This window comes from Hemitrygon akajei, chromosome 2 (assembly GCF_048418815.1).
Source record: "Hemitrygon akajei chromosome 2, sHemAka1.3, whole genome shotgun sequence".
Lineage (NCBI taxonomy): Eukaryota > Metazoa > Chordata > Chondrichthyes > Myliobatiformes > Dasyatidae > Hemitrygon > Hemitrygon akajei.
This window is the reverse complement of record NC_133125.1, coordinates 65,853,904-65,872,962: the sequence shown is the minus strand read 5'-3', so window position 1 is coordinate 65,872,962 and position 19,059 is coordinate 65,853,904. Positions and strand designations below refer to the sequence as shown.

Here is a 19,059-nt window from a genome sequence, read left to right as displayed (position 1 = left end):
AAGAGAAAATGTAGCTCTCTTCCCACGTTCCCACTCACTGATCGGGCTCAGCCAAATCCAAAAAAACTGCTGTGAAGTGCTGCCTTTCCAAACTTCTAGCCAGCTGATTGTTTTTTTAGGTTCATAGGGATGGCTTTGCGGAGGCGGGCGGGGATGAGGGGGAATTGGAGGACAGGCTGGAGTCTAAGCTTGCGTTCCTTGTTTGAAGGCCAGCAATGGGACGTGATCATATGTCATGCCGGCAGACCATCGAGGACGAGGCTTTCTTATGGGCAGGTGTATGCAGATCGGCAAGATTGAAGTTTGAGACTCAGTATTCGAGTCCCATCATCGGTGAATCCACTGTTCAAGGCCTGAAGTTTGGGTCTTCATCCAGGCTCTTCATTTGTCTTCACCGATGAGTTCTGGGATGATACCAAAGGTTGAAGCCTGAGGTCAATTGGAAGTCTAGTAGTCAAGGCCCAGTGAAGCCTTGAGTCTGTGAATTCGCTGGGGAAGGTGAAGGCCCTATGTCTGCAAATCCATGAGGATAGAGGCTGACGACTGCCTCTCCTTGGGTGAGACTGTGTGTGTGTGTGTGTGTGCGAGGGAGGAATGAAGCTTGTTTTGGCTCTTGTTGCTCTCTCACCTGGTACGTTCTGTTTTGTTGTGTTCTCCCGAGCATGGGGTTGGGGGGAATACTCTGTTGCTGCTGGAATGTGTGATAACACATGCAGGCTGCCCCCAGCACATCCTTAGGTCTGTTGGTTGTTAAGGCAACAACACATTTCACTGAATGCTTTGATGTATATGTGATAAATAAACCTGAAAATGATTCAGTGGTTATTAGCAGAGTCCTGCAACACTGGGTTACTGGATCACCTTTCACTGGATAACATGTTGATCATTCTGGAAAAAGAGGATTATTTTATGTGGAATAAGTCACACAAAACCTGGTGAAGGACTTTACACTCCAACTGAGCAAATTATATATAGCTGAGAAACTACAGTTCATTTACTTTTTAAAGAACAAACACCAGACAGGAGTGACTGAATCTGAGGGCATGTGTGAACTGGGGGCAGGAGGTAAGTGCAGACTTTGGAATCAGTTAGCGATATGTGATAAGATAAAGACAAATTAAAGAATTTACATAAATGACAAGAAAGTATTCAAGTGCTTCATTCATTTTTTTAGCATTTATATTGTGTCAACTAATAAGCAAAGGAGGACAAGAGGTTTTCCTCGACAATGGATTAAGCTGTACAACATCTTGCAGTGCCACATATCCCGACTTCACTGGAAACCTTGGAACTGAAAATCCAATGGCACACACTGTACGAGTCACTCAAAGTCCACAATTTGAGACACTGTCCATGCATTTGATGTTGAATTATTTGTAATACATGCCCTGATATCTCTTTTTAAATCTTTAATGATTAGTTAGTTCAAATTTAATTGTCATTAAACCACACTCGTGAATACAGCCAGACTCTGGGGCCAAGGTGTAAATCACAGTACCAACAGCACAAGGCACATGTAGTCCATATAAGGTATCTGCAAAATAGAGTCACACAAAAATAAATATATATAAGTCCAGGACCCTGAATCCCATGAATGTTGCCGAAATCTGCATTTGAACACAATTTGGCTTGTCTTCTGATGAGTGATCACTGGGGGGCAGCACTGAGTCCAGCTCGGACACTGCGCCACACTGCTCCCAGTGGGGTGCGCAGACTGCGACAAATCTCTCCTTTGGGTGGCTCTAAACAGTCGACATTGTGGCTGAGGACCAGTCCTCGCAACAACCGAGGCCACGCAGCCTCCCCCACCGCTTGCTAATAAATTACTGAGTCAGATTTGCAGCATTCCACATTAGCAATGCCCCACGGGGTCTTGAAATCACAAGAAAAGTGACTAAGATGATTTCTCACTGTTGGACTGCACACCAGCTTCGTGCACTGATGCCTCTGTGACTCAGGCAGCAGCACGATCTGCTCCAAGTCCGATGCCTCTGCAGGCTAGTACTGGTACTGGTCTAATCTAAGATCCCCTGATCTTCTCACTTGCTCTGATCCTGATATGCTGAGCCCCAAGCCCCTCTGCCACTTTCACAGCCACTCCAGTGTCACCATCCCTCCTTCGCCCTATCCCCATTCAGCTTTTTCAGCCTCAGCCCCTCCCTGCCCCTCCCTCCATCTCACCCTATACTTTCCATGAAGCAAGAAGAATATTGCATGCTATTGGGAATATTGAACATTAGGAAAGTTGCAGGCCCTGGCATTCTAAGGCAGTGTGTGGATCAGCTAGCACCTGTCTTCACTGAGATATTTAACATGGTCTGCACGGTTCCGGACTGCTTTAAAGTTGCTGCAGTCATTCCATTTCCCAAGCAAGACAAGATCACTGGACTTGATGCTCAACTACTCTGACTTCAGTAGTTACTAGAACATTTCAACGTCTGATGTTAGTCTACCTGACTGATTACTGAGCCTCTTCTTGACCTGCTACAGTGGAACAAATCTCTCAGTTCACTTGTGCCTTTGTTACATTCTTCAGCATCTGCACTCTCCAACACCCAGTGTGCGTGAGGATCCTTTTTGTGGATCTTACTTCCACCTCAACACTACTGTTCCAGAGTGGTTCCACAGCAAGCTCACCCAGCTAGGTGTACTTTATGTATCTGTCAGTGGGTTACAAGCTTCCTGGCAGGAAGGAAGCCGTGGGCAAGGCTGCTCTCCTATTTATCCAATCCAATGTCTATAGCACAGACTCTCCCTAGGGGTGGTCCTTTCACCCCTCCTGTTCTCACTTTATACTAATGACTGTACGTCCACAGGAAAACCCATTAAAATCCTAAAGTTTGCAGATGATAGTTCATCTAATCTCTAATAATGATGTGGCCTGCTACTGAAGTAAACCGCCTTGCAGACTGGTGTGCTCGTACTGACTTGGAGCTTAATGTTAAGAAGATAGTGGAAATGAGGATTGACTTCTGCCAACAAACCCCAACCTGCCCCACCCCTTTGGAAATTAATTGACCCCCGGGATCAATAAAGTATGTCTGTCTGTCTTGTCTGTCTGTAATGGTCAGGCTGTGTCTGTGGTCAAGTCATTCAAATTCCTGCGGACTACAGACTACCGTTACCAATACATTGAAGTGGGACAAGCATGTTGCGCTCATCACTGGGAAAGCCCAGCAGAGACTGATCTTCCCATGCCAGCTCAGGAAACTTCACTGAATTTCCACTCAGCCATCACTGGGAGTGTTGTGACCACTCCTATCACTGTTCGGTTTCCCACCGACTCCTCCCTCTCCAAGTCCAGGTTCCAGCAAGTGGTCCACTCAGGGCACGGACCATCACCGGCTAACACTAACCAGTTCATCGCCAAAGCAAAGAAGAGCCGAGAAAATTACTACTGACTCCACCTGTTCACCAAATTGCAATTAGGGAGGCGAAACTAGTCTGTCACCACCAGGACTACGTCATCTCCGAAGCTTCTTCCCCATAGCTCTCCAGCTTCTCAACAAAACTCACTCAGGTGTAACACCCGAACCGTCACTGCACAACATCCATTTCAATGTTCTTTCCTTATCTCCTGCCCTGTTGACAATTATATAGTCTGTTCATACGTTCACATTTATTTAAGTTTCATTATTGCCGTTTGCACATGTGACCGTTCTGCTAATTGTTGATTGCTCATGATTGTTTGCCCTATTGTTTTCTAAGTAGTTGGTTGTTATTGTGTTGTCTGTTGTGGTATTGTCCCGCGTTTTATCCTTGGTATGTTTCACGAACAGGCAATAAAGTGACTTTGATTCTGATTAGTTATGTTACCATATTCCCCAAAGTCCCAAACCTTACAAAATAACCATTAATCCACCCAAGCCCACAACCTTTTACTAAACTCCATCACCAATTTGCTGTCGTGAGGTGGCAGTTTCTCACCGTGGGCAAACACCAATCGCTTGTGACCAAAATCTGCAACCACCCACTGACCATTCAACAACAGACTCCACTCCTCTGGACAATGATCACTGATCATACCACAACTTGTGAGATTGTCTTCCTGACCACCTTTCCCTCCCACATACCCATCCGCAATAACTATTCTGCCCTCTATGATCCCTGGATCTGAGCCTCGAACAAGCCAACTCCCGACCACAGTTCTGCCCTGCCCACCAGGCATGTGATCGATGGCTTCTTTCCACTCAGCCTCCCAGAACGTGCACAGAATAGGCACCTCGTGGAGCGAGACTGACTCAGCAGAGGTGACCTGATATTGAAATTCTCAGTAGCATATTAACAGCAAAATATTTATTTTTCTGCCTCATACCATCTTACTGAGAGATGTACAACATTTTCCCTTTCAGGTAGTAACCCCTTCCTTTATCTGATAACAGCTGACAGAATGCACACAACTTCAACACCTTCTCCCACCAGCTATTTATTTTATCTGTAAGCATGGACTGTGACTGGGTCCTTACAGCCCTGTCAGGCTGACAATTCCAAACACTCACCATCTTCCTAATGAAGCTACTCCTTATCATTCCAGTCCAAAATGGCCAGATATTTGACTCCTAGTTGCAGATTTCTTAATCACAGGAGACATCTTTCTTGCATCCACCCGATGAAACCCTGCATGAATTTTGTGACTTTTGATGACCAGAGGTTCCCATCCTGGGATTCACAGACCCTATGCTTAATGGTATTGGTCCATGGCATAAAAAAGGTTGGGATCTCTGATTAAGAGAATACAGGCCAAGTCTATTCAGTCTCTCGTCATTGACAAATCTCTGGTAAGGAGACTTAAATGTGCATAAATTTTCAGAAGTAGCCTCTCTTATTGCAGTAAGAATCTTTACTTTTGTATACAAATCCTTACGTATTAAACTCAGCACACTAGTATTAATTGCTAACTAAGCTTGCAGAATACAAGCTACACTTGTGTTCAAAGGTACTATTGAATATCAATGTTTCTCAATATCTCCTCTTTCAAAGACATTCTGCTTGACTCTTTTATGCACTGAAGTGGATGATCTTGCACTACACTGCTGTTCTCACCCACTTACCTTATTTACATCTCTTTAAACAATCAATGCCCTCCTCCTACTCTAATCCCATTTTTTGTATCATCCATACACTTCATGAATAACAGGTGTCCAGGCACTGATCTCTGCAGTATCTCACTAGACACAACCACTCTCATTTATTCCACTCTTTGCTGTCTGTATGTGAACGAATTCTCAGTCTGTGCCAAAGCTATGTGTTGCAACATTGTTGACTAGTTTCCACTGTGGGCCTTATCAAAGGCCTTCACAAAATCTCAATACTGCACATCCACCAGTTCCCTTGTAGGTTTACAGTTTGCCAAGTGTTCGGACTGCAATGTGCAGATTACAGCTGCCACCTCTCCTTCCCTTGCAGATTCTTCAGTCCATCCGTGGTTCAGTTTCCACATCACAATCTGCAGAGCCAGGGTATTTTCCACATCACAATCTGCAGAGTCAGGGTATTTTTTGCCACTCTCCTATTCTTATCCCTCAATAACAATCTCTATTTGCCTGTTTTTACTAAATGTTGACTACCCATGTGTTATGTTTTGAAATTTTAAAGCATTAAACTAATTCAAAGGAAGACATGAAAGTCTGAAATGGAGTCTGACTTGTGTTTTACTTTAAGCAAGGTCTGCATGGACCATGTGGTAGACCGATGACGTATGCAAATTCACATATTTATACATTTCAAACCCATAATGAATTATTTAAATGCACAACAATGAGTAATCAATGTACAATATTTACAAGATTACTCAAATATTACTGAAATATTAAATACACAACATCCGTCCCTGCTTATCCATAAACTCCAACTCTAAAAGGAATGCATGTCAGCTATCAAAAGTATACTAAATAATACTACATATAGACATCCAAAACATACTAAATGTTTAAATTTGTCCTATTCAGGCCTAAACATTTAATTGCTGTGAAGTATTTCTTACTTTTTTGGGATAACATCTTTCCTGACAAGGGAGGTCACACCTCTTGGCAGGTGAGAATTGTGGGTGTGGGAATTGACTCTGGGACTGCAGAAAGTGGTTCTGACAGCCTGGGACACATTTCTTCTCTTTCTTTTTTCCTAGTTTGTGCATTTTGATCTTGGGAAGGTGCATTTAGTTCGTCAGAATATTTTCTAATTAATCTTTCTATTGCTCCCTTTATGATCTGATCTCCCCTCTTGGTTTCCACATCATCACCTGACGAATCCTGTTTCTCTATCTCCATTGACTCCTTTCTTTTTGGCTTTCCATTCATCCAGCTGGGCTTTAGTCTTTGGATCCACTTTTACAAGCAGCTTTTTGTCTCTCACTTGAAGTTCATGCAACAACCTCAATGCACACAGAGTAGATTCTGGTTCCTCACACTCACAAAAGCCGAATGGTTGCATCTTTCCTGAAGCTCCTTGAACTCTCTTCCAGCTTAAAACCAAGCCACATTTCAAAAGTAACTGCCTGATGATCATAGCAGAAGCTTTCTCAGGTATGTTGCCTACAAAACCTGTTGTAGTCGGACCACTGCTTTCCTTACTTTCATGAGTAGCATAGTCCTTTCCTTGGTCTAATATGCTTTCCAACCAGAGGCACCAAGGTTGCCACCAACAGCTGTTTTCCCTCTGTCTGGCAGCAGTTCATGGTGTACAGCATGGAGACAGTTGTGGCACCATCCAGTACCTTCTTAAATTCACTTTCAGCTGACTTTATTGCAGGAGATGTAACATGCAAAGAGCGGATGGATCTTCAATAGATGTGTGTAGTTGTCTCAGCCAATCACACCCCCACAATGCTAGTCCTCCTGTTTTTTTTAAACCACAGACAGACACAAAGGGCTTGCTGATTGTTGTATTTCACTGTTCCGAATGTCATTACCACAGGAGTTACCTTTCCTCCAGTATAAGTTCTTAGTTGGATATCTGCTGGCTTCAGTTCAGTATCTTTGAAATGCCATTCAAACTAATTTTGTGAAATGTCTGAAACAGCTGAATCCAATTCTATTTTAATTAAGTTGCTGAGCCATGTTGCTCAGGAGGGTGGAGGGTGCAATACTTTGATCTAAAACCAGTGTAGTATGCCTAAACAATGGGACGAGGGAGGATTTGGCTAGTGTAGATGGGGAACACAGGCTATATGGTGGGATGATTGAGGGACAGTGGAAGACTTTCAAAGGGATTTTCATGGTGCTCGACAAAAGTATATTCCAGTTAAAAGCAAGGACAGTAAGGGTGGGGAGAGTCAGCCATGGATAACTAAGGAAATCAAAGAAGGCATTAAACTAGAAGTTTGTGCATAGAAAGTCACCAAGGATAGTGGGAAATTGGAAGATTGGGAAAACTTTCAAAAGCAACAAAGAAACAATGAACAACAAATAAAGGGAAGATAGATTATGAAAATAAACTTGCACAAAATATTTTTTTTTCTTTGGAAGGGGACACAGATGGTAGAAAATCTACCATCACAGATGGTAAAAAAAAGCAGAAAATGAAGGAAATTTGCAGGTTCGTAAACAGTGAGTATCGGATGATAATAATAAATTAAAAAAAGAACAGAAATGGTTGGTTACATTGGAAAGATAAACGTGTTCAACATAACATTTATCTGGCTTATATATATATATCTACACTGAACTAATTGAGCAGTATTTTGAAGCAAATGAAACAGCCAATGAAAAGAGTACCTGTTTGCTGAATGCAAAAGGTGGTTTAATTTTAGAGGTTTAACTGCCAATATTGTGGAGTCATGATTGGCTGAGAGAACTACAACTTAATTGGATATCGATCCACAATTTGCATGCCATATCTCCTGCAAAAGAGTCACTGAAAGTGAATTAAGAAAGGTACTGGGTAATGCCACAGTAGTGTTCAAGGATGGCATTGGAAACACAAACCTATCAAAGGTAAAATAGTGTTAATTGAAAATGCCACACCCAGGTTTTGCAAAGCCTGTCCAGTTCTTTGTACCTGTACAATCCTTTGGGCCACATGTGGTCACAGAAGCCAAGATTGGGTCAGTCAGCATCTGTGGTGATATTAAGGTCACCATCAACCCAGTACTGAAAGTAAATCAATACCCTCTGCCCAGGATACAGGATATCGTTGCAAACCTTTCCGGAGAGAAACACTTCAGCAAAGTGGACTTAGCTGAGGTCCACCTACAGATGGAGATAGAAGGAGGATCCAAAGTGTTTCTCACCATAAACTCTCACAAATAAGCTACAATAAGCTTATTTCAGAGTAGCATCTGCACCTGCAGCATAGCTGAAAGTTATGGGCCAGGTACAGCAAGCCTGCCCAGACACTCAGTGTTACTTGGATGACATCATTGTTACTGGTAGGGATAATAAGGAACTTCTCGAAAGTCTCAAGGTACTATTAAAAAGATTAGAAGATTATGAGCTCAGAGCATGATGCAACAAGTGTGAATTCTTTATATCAAACATCACTTGATGTGGTTACACCACTGATGCACAATGCTTACACAAATGTGCTGAAAAAATTCAAGCAGCAGTCGATGCCCCTAGGCTAGAGGACATGTCAAGTTGTGGTCATTTTAAGAGCTGTCAATTACTATAACAGGTTCCTGCCAGACCTGGTTACAGTGCTCCACCCCATGAACTCATTGTCACAAATCTGGAAGAAATGGCACTGACAAAGCAGTGTGAGGCGGCTTTCCAAAAGACGACAGAAATGAGGACATCAGACACTGTTGTCACACTCCATGATCTACCTCATCCAGTGAAACTGACCCATGATGTCTCTCCTTCTGCTTACCCTCGTTATTGATCATCAACCACTGATGTCCATTTTCAATCCACTAACAACAACAGCACAAGTGCAGAGTTATGCTCCGTTTCTTGAAGGACGCAACTACAAGATTGAATTCAAGAGGACAGCCAATCATAGAAATGCTAATGGATTGTCCTGTTTACTGCAGGAAAAGAAAATGCTAAAAAATTTACAAAATAGGACACTCCTCTTGACGTATTCTCCCTAATGAAAACTGGAAGTCTCCCTATTACTGCAGAGATGATTCAAAAAGAAACCAGAAAAGACCCCACACTGCCTCAGGTCTACATGGCAATGTAAAATGGCCGGCGTGTGCAATGGAAATCCCAGTGTCTCCATCTTTGCCAACACTGGGATGAACTTGCCCTCGACAGAGGTTGCCTTATGTGGGGACTGAGAGTTGTCCCATCCAAGCTGAGAGCTAAAGTGTTGGAGGAGCTATGTACATACTGGTCATCCAGGAACGGTCAAAATGAAAGCATTGTCTCAGAGCTCTGCCTGGTGTCCTGGGATAGATAATCAGATCGAGCAGCTTGCCATGCACTGCATGGGATGCCATCACACCCAGAAAATGCCAAGAGCGGTCCCTCTCCATCCCTGGGAATGCCCTGCTTTGCCCTGGCAGAAGATTCATGTGGATTTTGCTGGACCGTTCATGGGCACAAATTTCTTGGTAGTACTGGAGAGTGGCTGGAAGTGTACCCAGTCACCTCCACAACAGCCTCACACACTGTTCATGTGTTGAGAAGCTGCTTCTCAGGGACTGGTGTTCCAGAACACTCAGTCAGTGACAACAGACCGCAGTTTGTGACAGAACAGTTTCAGTTGTTCCTGAAAATGGATGAAATAAGACATATTACATCTGCACCATATCACCCAGCTACAAATGACTTGGCAGAAAGTTTTGTTCAGAGCCTAAAGAACGCACTGAGCAATTTCAGCAGAACACACCACGTTGACACTGAATCAGAAGCTCGCCAATTTCCTCCTTGTACATCGCAATGTGGCACACTCCACAACCAACAACTCACCAGCCATGCTGTTCCTGGGTCATATCCTGCCTTCACTCTCGAATCTCCTCAAACCCAATCTCAGAAGGACTATGCAGGACAAACAGCTGAAGGCTCCTCGAAAAGGTTTGATGTTTCACTCCTGGACAAGCAGTCCTGGTGAGGGACTACAGGGGTGATCAAAAGTGGGTACTTGGAAGGATTAAGGAGAGAACTGGACCACTCTCCTACACAGTGGAGATTGCATCTGATGTCATCCAGAGACAACACATCGATCAGTTGAGGACAGTGGAGTCAGTTGTTAGTGAAGAAAGGTGCCCCGAGCTGTCAGAACCACTTCCTGCAGTCTCTGACACAACTCCTACAACCACATGGAGCAGGCCTCAGAACCTGAGATCACTTCACAGCCACAGAGTGACCCCTTCCTTGTCATGAAAGACATCAGAATCAGATTTAATATCACCAGCATATGTTGTGAAATTTATTAACAACAGCAGCAGCACAATGCAATAGATAATATAGAAAATAAATAAGTAAATCAATTATATGTATATTAAATTGTTAAATGAAACCGGGTGGTGGGGGTCCTTAATAATGGATGCCACCTTTTGAAGGCACTGCTCCTTGAGGACGTCCTGGATACTACGGAGGCTAGTACCCATGATGGAGCCGAGTAATTTTACAACTACCAGCAGCTTTTTTCAATCCTGTGCAATACAGTGTGTTACATATTTGAGTTGAGATACGTTCTGAGTTGTTCACAGCTAAGCAGGGAGGAACGTTGTGTATTTAGTATTTCAGTAATATTGAAAATATATTATATAACTAAGCCATTATTTTTAAAATAATTCGTTATAGGTTATATGTAAAAGTATTTGAATGGCACATGTCATTATGTCGCCGTAAGTGTGCACCTTATAACACAGCTAAATAGATGCTCTGGCCTGTGTCTATTCCATCATGAAAACAGATTAGACATTCCTGATGGAATTTCTGTGGGAGTCTCCTATATATAAACTGACATATGCTCATTTTAGGGCATTTTGAGAATATGAAAAATGCTAATTCTTTCTAATATTATCAGTTACATTTTGTTATACAAGAATAACTGCCTGTTTGGTTTAACAAAGGTATTCAACTCAAGAATCAACCAAAAATGATTAACTTGATGAATGGGAAGAGACAGGTTAATCAGGAATGGTGGAAAATATCTCTCATTTAGTGCACATTTCAGGGCCTGGTGCATGTTTATACCAAACAAGTGCTTCTCAGTCTGGGTCCAGCTGGATTTTCTACCATGTAGGCACTAAAACTTAGAGAGTACAGAGCTCAGCAGAGCATAATGGGCATTCACTGTTACACTTGCATTTGATCGCTCAGCATGGCCATCTCCCATCGTGCAGCTTTCTACAACAAGAATATTTCCTCATGGATCTCTCCCATGCCTGCTTAAATAACTTAGCAGTTTTAGGAATAATTCTCACATGACATGAATGAACTATAAGACAATTATTCCAGTCAATGGCATCACATTAATATTTCTGTCAGCTCAGATGAAATGGAGCATACAGTCATCCATTTGAAGGCTCTGAAGTTCATTATGTGCAAACCTAGTACACTTGAATGGGAGGAGAAGAACAGAGATAACGTGAAAGTCATTACTTGCAGGGTTCAGAGAGACAAAATCAATCAAGCCTTTCAAAAAGAGAAGTTCACATGTATTGGAGAGGGAATTGTGTGCAAGGTAATGGAGAAAGCGAAAGAAGTGGTACTGAAGAGAAAGTTCCAGAACAGTAGAGAGACGAGAAGTTTGGGAAGTGAGGCATTGAGAAAAACTGGACTGTTTTCATCAGAAGTTATACAACTATGTAGCTAAAGTACAGTGCCTACAAAAAGTATTCTCCCCTCCCCGCTGAAATTTTCATGTTTTATAACATTGAATCACAATGGATTAATTTGGCTTTTCTGACTTTGATCAACAGAAAAAGAGTCTTTTGTTCAAAGTGAAATAGATCTCTACGAAGTGATCTAAACTAATTAAAGATAGAAAACACAAAATAATTGATTGCATAAGTACACATCCCCTTTAATATGACACACCAAATCATCACTGGTGCAGCCAATTGGTTTTAGAAGTCACTTAATTAGTTAAATGGAGATCTGTGTGCAGTCAAGATGTTTCAACTGATTGTAGTAAAAATACACCTGGATCTGGAAGTTCCAACTTCTGGAGTTTCAGTATCCTGGCAAAAACTACACCATGGAGACAAAAGATCATCCAGCAACTCCGCAAAAAGCACAAGTCAGGAGATGCATATAAGAAAATGTCCAAGTCACTGAATATCCCTTGGAGGCCAATTAAGTCAATCATCAAGAAATGGAAAGAATATGGCACAGCTGCAAATCTGCTTAGAGCAGGCAGCCCTCAAAAATTGAGTGACCATGCAAGAAGGGGATGAGTGATGGAGGCCACCAGGAGACCTATGACAACCCTAGAGGAGTTATAAGCTTCAGTGGCTGAGATGGGAGAGACTGAGCATACGACAACTGTTGCCCAGGTGCTTCACCAGTCACAGCTTTATCGGAGAGTGGCAAAGAAAGCCACTGTTGAAAAAATCTCACGTGAACTCTCAGCTAGAGTTTGTCAGAAGGCATGTGGGAAACTCCAAAGTCTGCTGGAAGAAGGTTCTATGGTCTGATGAAACCAAAATTGAGCTTGTTCAACCTGAACACTATGTTTGACCAAACATCGCACATCATCAAAACACACCATCCCTATCGTGAAACATGGTGGTGGCTGCATCGTGCTGTGGGGATGCTTCACTACAGCAGGCCCTGGAAGGCTTGTGAAGGTGGAGGGTAAAATGAATGCAGTAAATTACAGGGAAATCCTGGAGGAAAACCTGACGCAGTCTGCAAGAGAACTGCGACTTGGGAGAAGATATGTTTTCCAACAAGACCATGACTTCAAACATAATAAGCGAAAGCTACGTAGGAATGGTTTAAAAACAACAAAGTTAATGTCCAGGAGTTGCCAAGTCAGAGTCCAGACCTCAATCCAATTGAGAATTTATGGCTGGACTTGAAAACAGCTGTTCACTCATGATCCCCATGCAATCTGACAGTCTGACAATCTGAGTGGGGAAAAATTGCAGTGTCCAGATGTGAAAAGCTGATAGAGACCTATCCACACAGACTCAAGGCTGTGATTGCTGCCAAATGTGCTTCTACTAAATACTGACTTGAAGGGGGAATGAGTTATTATGCAATCAATTACTTAGTGGTTAATAATTTTAATTAATTTAGATCACTTTGTAGAGATCTGTTTTGACTTTGACACAAAAGAGTCTTCTTCAAGAGAGGATCAGTGCCAAAAAAAGTCAAATTAAGTTCAATGTAGTAAAACAATAAAACATGAAAACTTCCTAGTGGGGTGGGGAGGGAAAATATTTTTTGTAGGCTCTGTAGGAAAATACACAAAGCTATTTTTCTCACTCATTTCTTTTTCCAATAGAAAATAATGTGATCAAGCTTGAAGTTGCAAAAAAAATCGACAGTATTTTCTGAGGATGCCAGAAGGTGAAATGTGTGGAAGACTACATGCACCTTGAACAACTGAGAAAAGTTTAACACACAGTAAGTGATTTATATACTGTAGTATCAAATGCCAACTTCTTAAAATTACACAACCAATTCCCAAAGCTATTTCCACCCCTACCTCATCCTCCCAAATTATCAACTTCCATTGTGAGAAGAGTCGATCTCTAATGAGGACCTTCACTATTCAATAGAAGCTCAACTGGACCAATCAAATGCGGCTACAGAATGGATGAAACTAGTGGATCAGATCTTGGCCCTCAATTGTTTACGGTTAAACATTAATGACCTGGAGGAGGAAAGTCAAAGTGACATGAAGGTGATAGCTTATAAAATACATATCAGCTACTAGCGAGGTTTCTACAACGCTTCCCATTCCCTAGACCTCTACCGGTCATAAGAATGAGGGCCTTAGGCATGTATGGTTACAACTATAAGTTATAACTACAACTTGTGTTTTCTCTAAATCAAACTGACTTGAAGGTGAATTGATGTCCCTTCATTATCACCGGTTCTATATCCTGGTATTGCCTATCTAAACAATTTGTGAAAGAACTTCGCACACTTGCCATGTTTGAAGGTGGTGATATTATCCCCTCAGGAAATAATAAGACTGAGCAATAAGTCATGGTCTAACAATGAATTTCACTTCCCACAACTGTGTGAGTAAATACAAAATTTCATACAATTTCACATCATACATGATGAACTAATGTCATAAAACTCAAGTTGTGTGACAGAGTGTCCAATGATCAGGTCATTTACCACATTTCAACTTTGGCATTGCTTCCTTTTCTTTGGCCCTGGTGTTGACTGCATTTTAGCTGAAATTACAAGTTCAAGCTAAAGATTTAAAACTATCTGCTCAGAGCTGCATAATAATATTGCATGCTCTGCCTTGCATCAAGCTCTTTTCAACAGAATGCTTAAATTTAAATTTCCAATTTATGGACTCTTCTCACATTAGATTTTATAGTATTATTCTCCAATGCCATATTTATGTTTGCTGACGACACTACTGTCATAGGCTCAATAAAAGGTGGTGACAAATCAGTATGTAAAAGAGAGATTGAAAATCTGGCTGAGTGGTGCCACGGCAACACCCTCTCCCCCAACGTCAGCAAGACAAAGGAGCTGATTATTGAATCAGGAGGAGAAAACCGGAGGTCCATGAGCCAGTCCTTATTGGGAGATCAGAGATGAAGAGGATCAGCAACTTTAAATTCCTCAGTGTTACTACTTCAGAGGAGCTGCCCTGGGCCCAGAACACAAGTGAAATTACAAAGAAAAAGCACAACAGCACCTCTGCTTCCCAAGAAGTTTACAAAGATTTGGCACAGCATCTAAAACTTTGACAAACTTCTAAAGATATGTGGCGGTGAGTATATTGACTGCATCACAGCCTGGAATGGAAACACCGATGACATTGAACAAAAAATCCTATGAAAAGTAGCAGTCCCATTGTGGGTAAAGCCCTCCCCGCCACTGAGCACATCTACAAGAAGCGTGGTAGCAGGAAAACAGTATCCATCATCAGGGACCCACACCACCAGGACATGACATGCTCTCTTCTTGCTACTGCCATCAGTAAGGTGGTACAGGCACCTGAGGACTCACACCACCAGGTTCAGTTACAGTTATTCCCGTTCGACCATCAGGCTCTGGAACCAAAGGGAATAACTTCACTCAACTTCATTTGCCACATCACTGAAATGTTCACACTACTGACTCACGTTCAAGGATTCTTCATCTTATGTTCTCAATATATATTGCTTATTATTTTAATATATTTCTTTTTGTATTTGCAGGTTGCTGTCTTTTGCACATTGGTTGAATGCTCTGCTGGTGCAATCTTTCATTGATTCTATTATGGTTATTGGATTTATTGAGTATGCCCTCAAGAAAATGAATCTCAGGGTTGTTTATGGTGACATATGTACTTTGACGATAAATTTACTTTGAACTTTGAGTGGTATCCATGCTGATCACGATGTCTAATTGCCAACATTAGGCACGTATCCCTCTACTCTCCTCTGATCCAAGAGCCTGCCCAGATGCCTCTAAAATGTGGTAATTACATTTGCCTCTAGATCTTTCTCTAGCTGCTAGTTCCAGCACACCACCTGTGTGAAAAACATGGCACATAGATTTTTTTAAATAAATCTCTCCCCTCTCACCAGAAATCTAAATTTAATTTTAGTTGCCCCCATCTTAGGAAGACTATCTATGCCCCTCAATGTTATAAACCTCTGTAGAGTTACCCCTCAGCCTATTTCCCAGTGAAAAAATGATAGCTTCTCAATCTCTCCGTTTAACTGAACCTTCCATTCCAGGTAATATCCTGGTGAATCTGTTCTAATGTTGCCACATCCTTTCTATAACGTGACTACCAAAAATGAACTCAACATTCCAAGTATGGCCAAGGGGTGACATCCAACTCTTAATCACCTTGGCTTAACCTGTGAAGTTAAGTATGCCCAATGCCTTCTTTTCCATCTTATCCTTTTAAGTTGCCACTTTCAGGGAGCTACGGACCTGCACTCCATTTTCCACAATGCTCCTGAGAGACATTTATATTTTCCTCTTGCACTTGACCTCCCAAAATGTATCACCTTACACTTGCCCAGATTCAATTCTATTTACCACTGTTCTGCCTGACTTTACTATGTCCTTCTGTATCCTTTCACAGCCTTCCTCACTGTTTTCCCACTAGCATTTATGCTGTCAGCAAACTTTATCAGTCTAACTATACTTTCAATCCAGTCATTCATATACATCACAAACAAAAGTGGTAGCAGAAGTGATACAATACAAATGGACATCCAGTCAGAAGTCATTGCTCGACCATTTCACTCTGCTCCTATCTTCAAGCCAATTTTGAATCCAGTTTGCAAACACGCATGAATCTTGTGTTCTACCTTCTGGACAAGCCTACTCTGTGGAATTTGTCAACTCCTCATGTAGCACCTCCAGACCATCAGTAGAGGGCAATGTTCTAGGTGTAAGCCAAATGACATAGGCACAAAAAGGGTTACATTTAAGGATAGGTTGCATTGACTTGACATAACTTATCAGCTTGAGATAAAATTTGGGGAGGATTTTATAGGCTGAGGCTAGAAAGTGTTTGTAAAAAGAGAACTTGAGATGATTACCAGATTCAGGGCCCATACATAATGACCTGTTACCAATAACTTAGTGCTCACAATATGGATTTCCACAGTACAGGGAAGCTAGACAGACTGTTGAGTTAATCCTGATGCTGAAGGCTGATTTCCTATGTTTGCGGAAGTTTTGCGAGAAGGTTGATTTTGATGGTCCACTCAGGACATCTATGGTAGCAAATGTTCTGACCTTGTCTTTATCAGCCATCAGCATCACTGATGACAAAGTAATGCTGGAGTCCACAGCTCCTTTCACTGTTTAATGAATGTTCAGGGTTTCCTGAGATTAGACCCTCCGCTGACAATACCCACATTCAGAAAGGAAAGTAGGGAGTGGCAGTGAGGTGTGGGGAATTAACATCCAACAGGAGGATGTAGAGAGAGGGAGGGAGAATAGTGAACGTGGGCTTTCGTTTTGCTGGTGAAGGTACAGCTATCCATCCTATCCCCCATCACTTCCTTCACATAATCAATCAAGCACAAGCTTGGAATCTTGGTCTATAACCCATTAAACCTGGTGAGAAATCAGAAAGCCTTTGATTTGATTTTCCACAAAAGTTAACTGGTGGACTATTCTATTACTGCAAAGAATAGTATGAATAGGAATCTACAGTATTCGGTATGGGTGCATGTACACTATCAGTATCATTCCCCACAGCGTCACTTTGTGTAGAAAACATACACTGTATCTTTTGGCAGCACCTGCTCTGTAATCTGAAGATAACCATAATACAAGCCACAGGACTGAAACTTGGGTACATATAATATTGTCCCTCAGAATACCTAAAACCAGTCTCAGAACCATATTGATCATTTTGAACATGGCACTGGAGTATGCTTTGCTAACAGCCTTGTATCACAAAGGAAACGGTGTGTGAACATCTTTTCAAGACTGCACAAAGCACGGTTGGAGGCTTTGTGGCTGAACTCGTGATGCTGCACCGAATGCTGTTCTGTTGTTTCATCCATTACTGGAAAAGTCATTGAGCCAAAGTCGGGTTAGCTGGAATGCATGATGTTTATTTAGCTGCTATTGATTTTGAATGCCCCTCTGTTGACCTGCTTTGCTGGAAAGAGAACAGTCAGTTTTTCCTAGTTTCTGCTCAAAATGGATGTTTTCCATTTTCAGTACTATTCTTGAAAATATCTTCAGCTCCATTGCCAAAAATAGACAATTCTGGTGCTCAGAATTGGATAGGTGAAGGTTAATCAGTGGTTTTAACAGGGTAGGGTGACTTCTTAGCATTGCGCCAATTAAATCTCGTGCTCCTTAGGTTTTACCAGGTCAGGCACCTTTAAAGATTTCCAGTTCAAGCCTCTGTTCCTGTGTAAATATCCTGTCCTCATTAGTGCTACCACAATGGGTGCTGTTTCATTACCACTTACCTCAATTTGACTCTTCACTCCCTCCATTCTCAGTTCTTTTCTATTACTTGTGTGCTTAGTTTGGTTCCCCAATAGATTTTATTTCTGATAAAAATATAGGAATTCTTGTGAGTGCTGGATTCCTCCTCGTGACATATGGAGATGAAAAATGCTGGAAAATCACTAGGTGAAGACTGCAGCCAGTTTATCACCCTGCACTCTGACCATCCTGTTTGATCCCTCACTGGCTAGCCCTTCAGTACACCAACAACCTGTGTTTCTGTCACACAGGAAATTCTGTACACTCTCTGCTGGTCACACTGCATCGACGGAGAGAGACATAGTTAACATTTCAGACTGAAATCCTGCCTTTCTACAGTGTTCCAGCATGTTTCAGACATTAAACTAAAACAGTGAATGATAGAGGCACAACATCAGAAGTAGTAGCTTTTGGTCTAGATTCAGTATTAGAGTCTCTCTCAGTCCTTCAAGGTGGATATAAAAGATTTAGTGATGCTATTTTTAACATATTCAGTGGAGTTGTCCCAATATCATACTCTGTATTGCTCCTTCAGTCAGTACCCAAATTAAATCAAATCAGTATCACATTGTTCTATGTACAAACTGTGCACTAATTGGCCAATAACCTTTTCTTTATCAGCTATACAATGAAAGTTTTTAAAATGCTTGTAAAACACTTTGGTCGATTGTTTAAATGCAACTTCTACATTGTTCAATATTCAATTCACCATGTGATAATAGGAAAGATCTCTGTATGTGTATGGTATTTGGGAACAGATAACATTCTGGTTGCAATTCTGAAAAAGTGATCTGTAGCTAATGAAGTTATTTCAGTAAAATCAGAATCCGAATTAGGTTTAATATCATCAGCATATCTTGTGAAATCTGTTAACTTCGCTACAGCAGTACAATGCAATACATGATAATACAAGGGGAAAAAGTTGAATTACAGTAAATATGTATAATTAAATTAAATTAGTAGTGCATAAATAGCAAATAAAAAAGTAGTGAGGTAGTGTTCATGGATTCAATATCCATTCAGAAATCAGATGTCAGAGGGGAAGAAGCTGTTCCTGAATCATTGA

The 19,059-nt window shown here is 41.6% G+C and overlaps 1 long non-coding RNA gene across 1 annotated transcript; it reads left to right on the top strand.

Annotated features, from left to right (window-relative positions):
• Positions 1-954: 954 nt before the first annotated feature.
• On the top strand, positions 955-18,840 carry LOC140713735 (uncharacterized). Its single transcript, XR_012095720.1, has 3 exons — positions 955-1,065; positions 13,345-13,466; positions 15,236-18,840. It is a non-coding gene; the product is annotated as an uncharacterized lncRNA (long non-coding RNA).
• Positions 18,841-19,059: the final 219 nt, after the last annotated feature.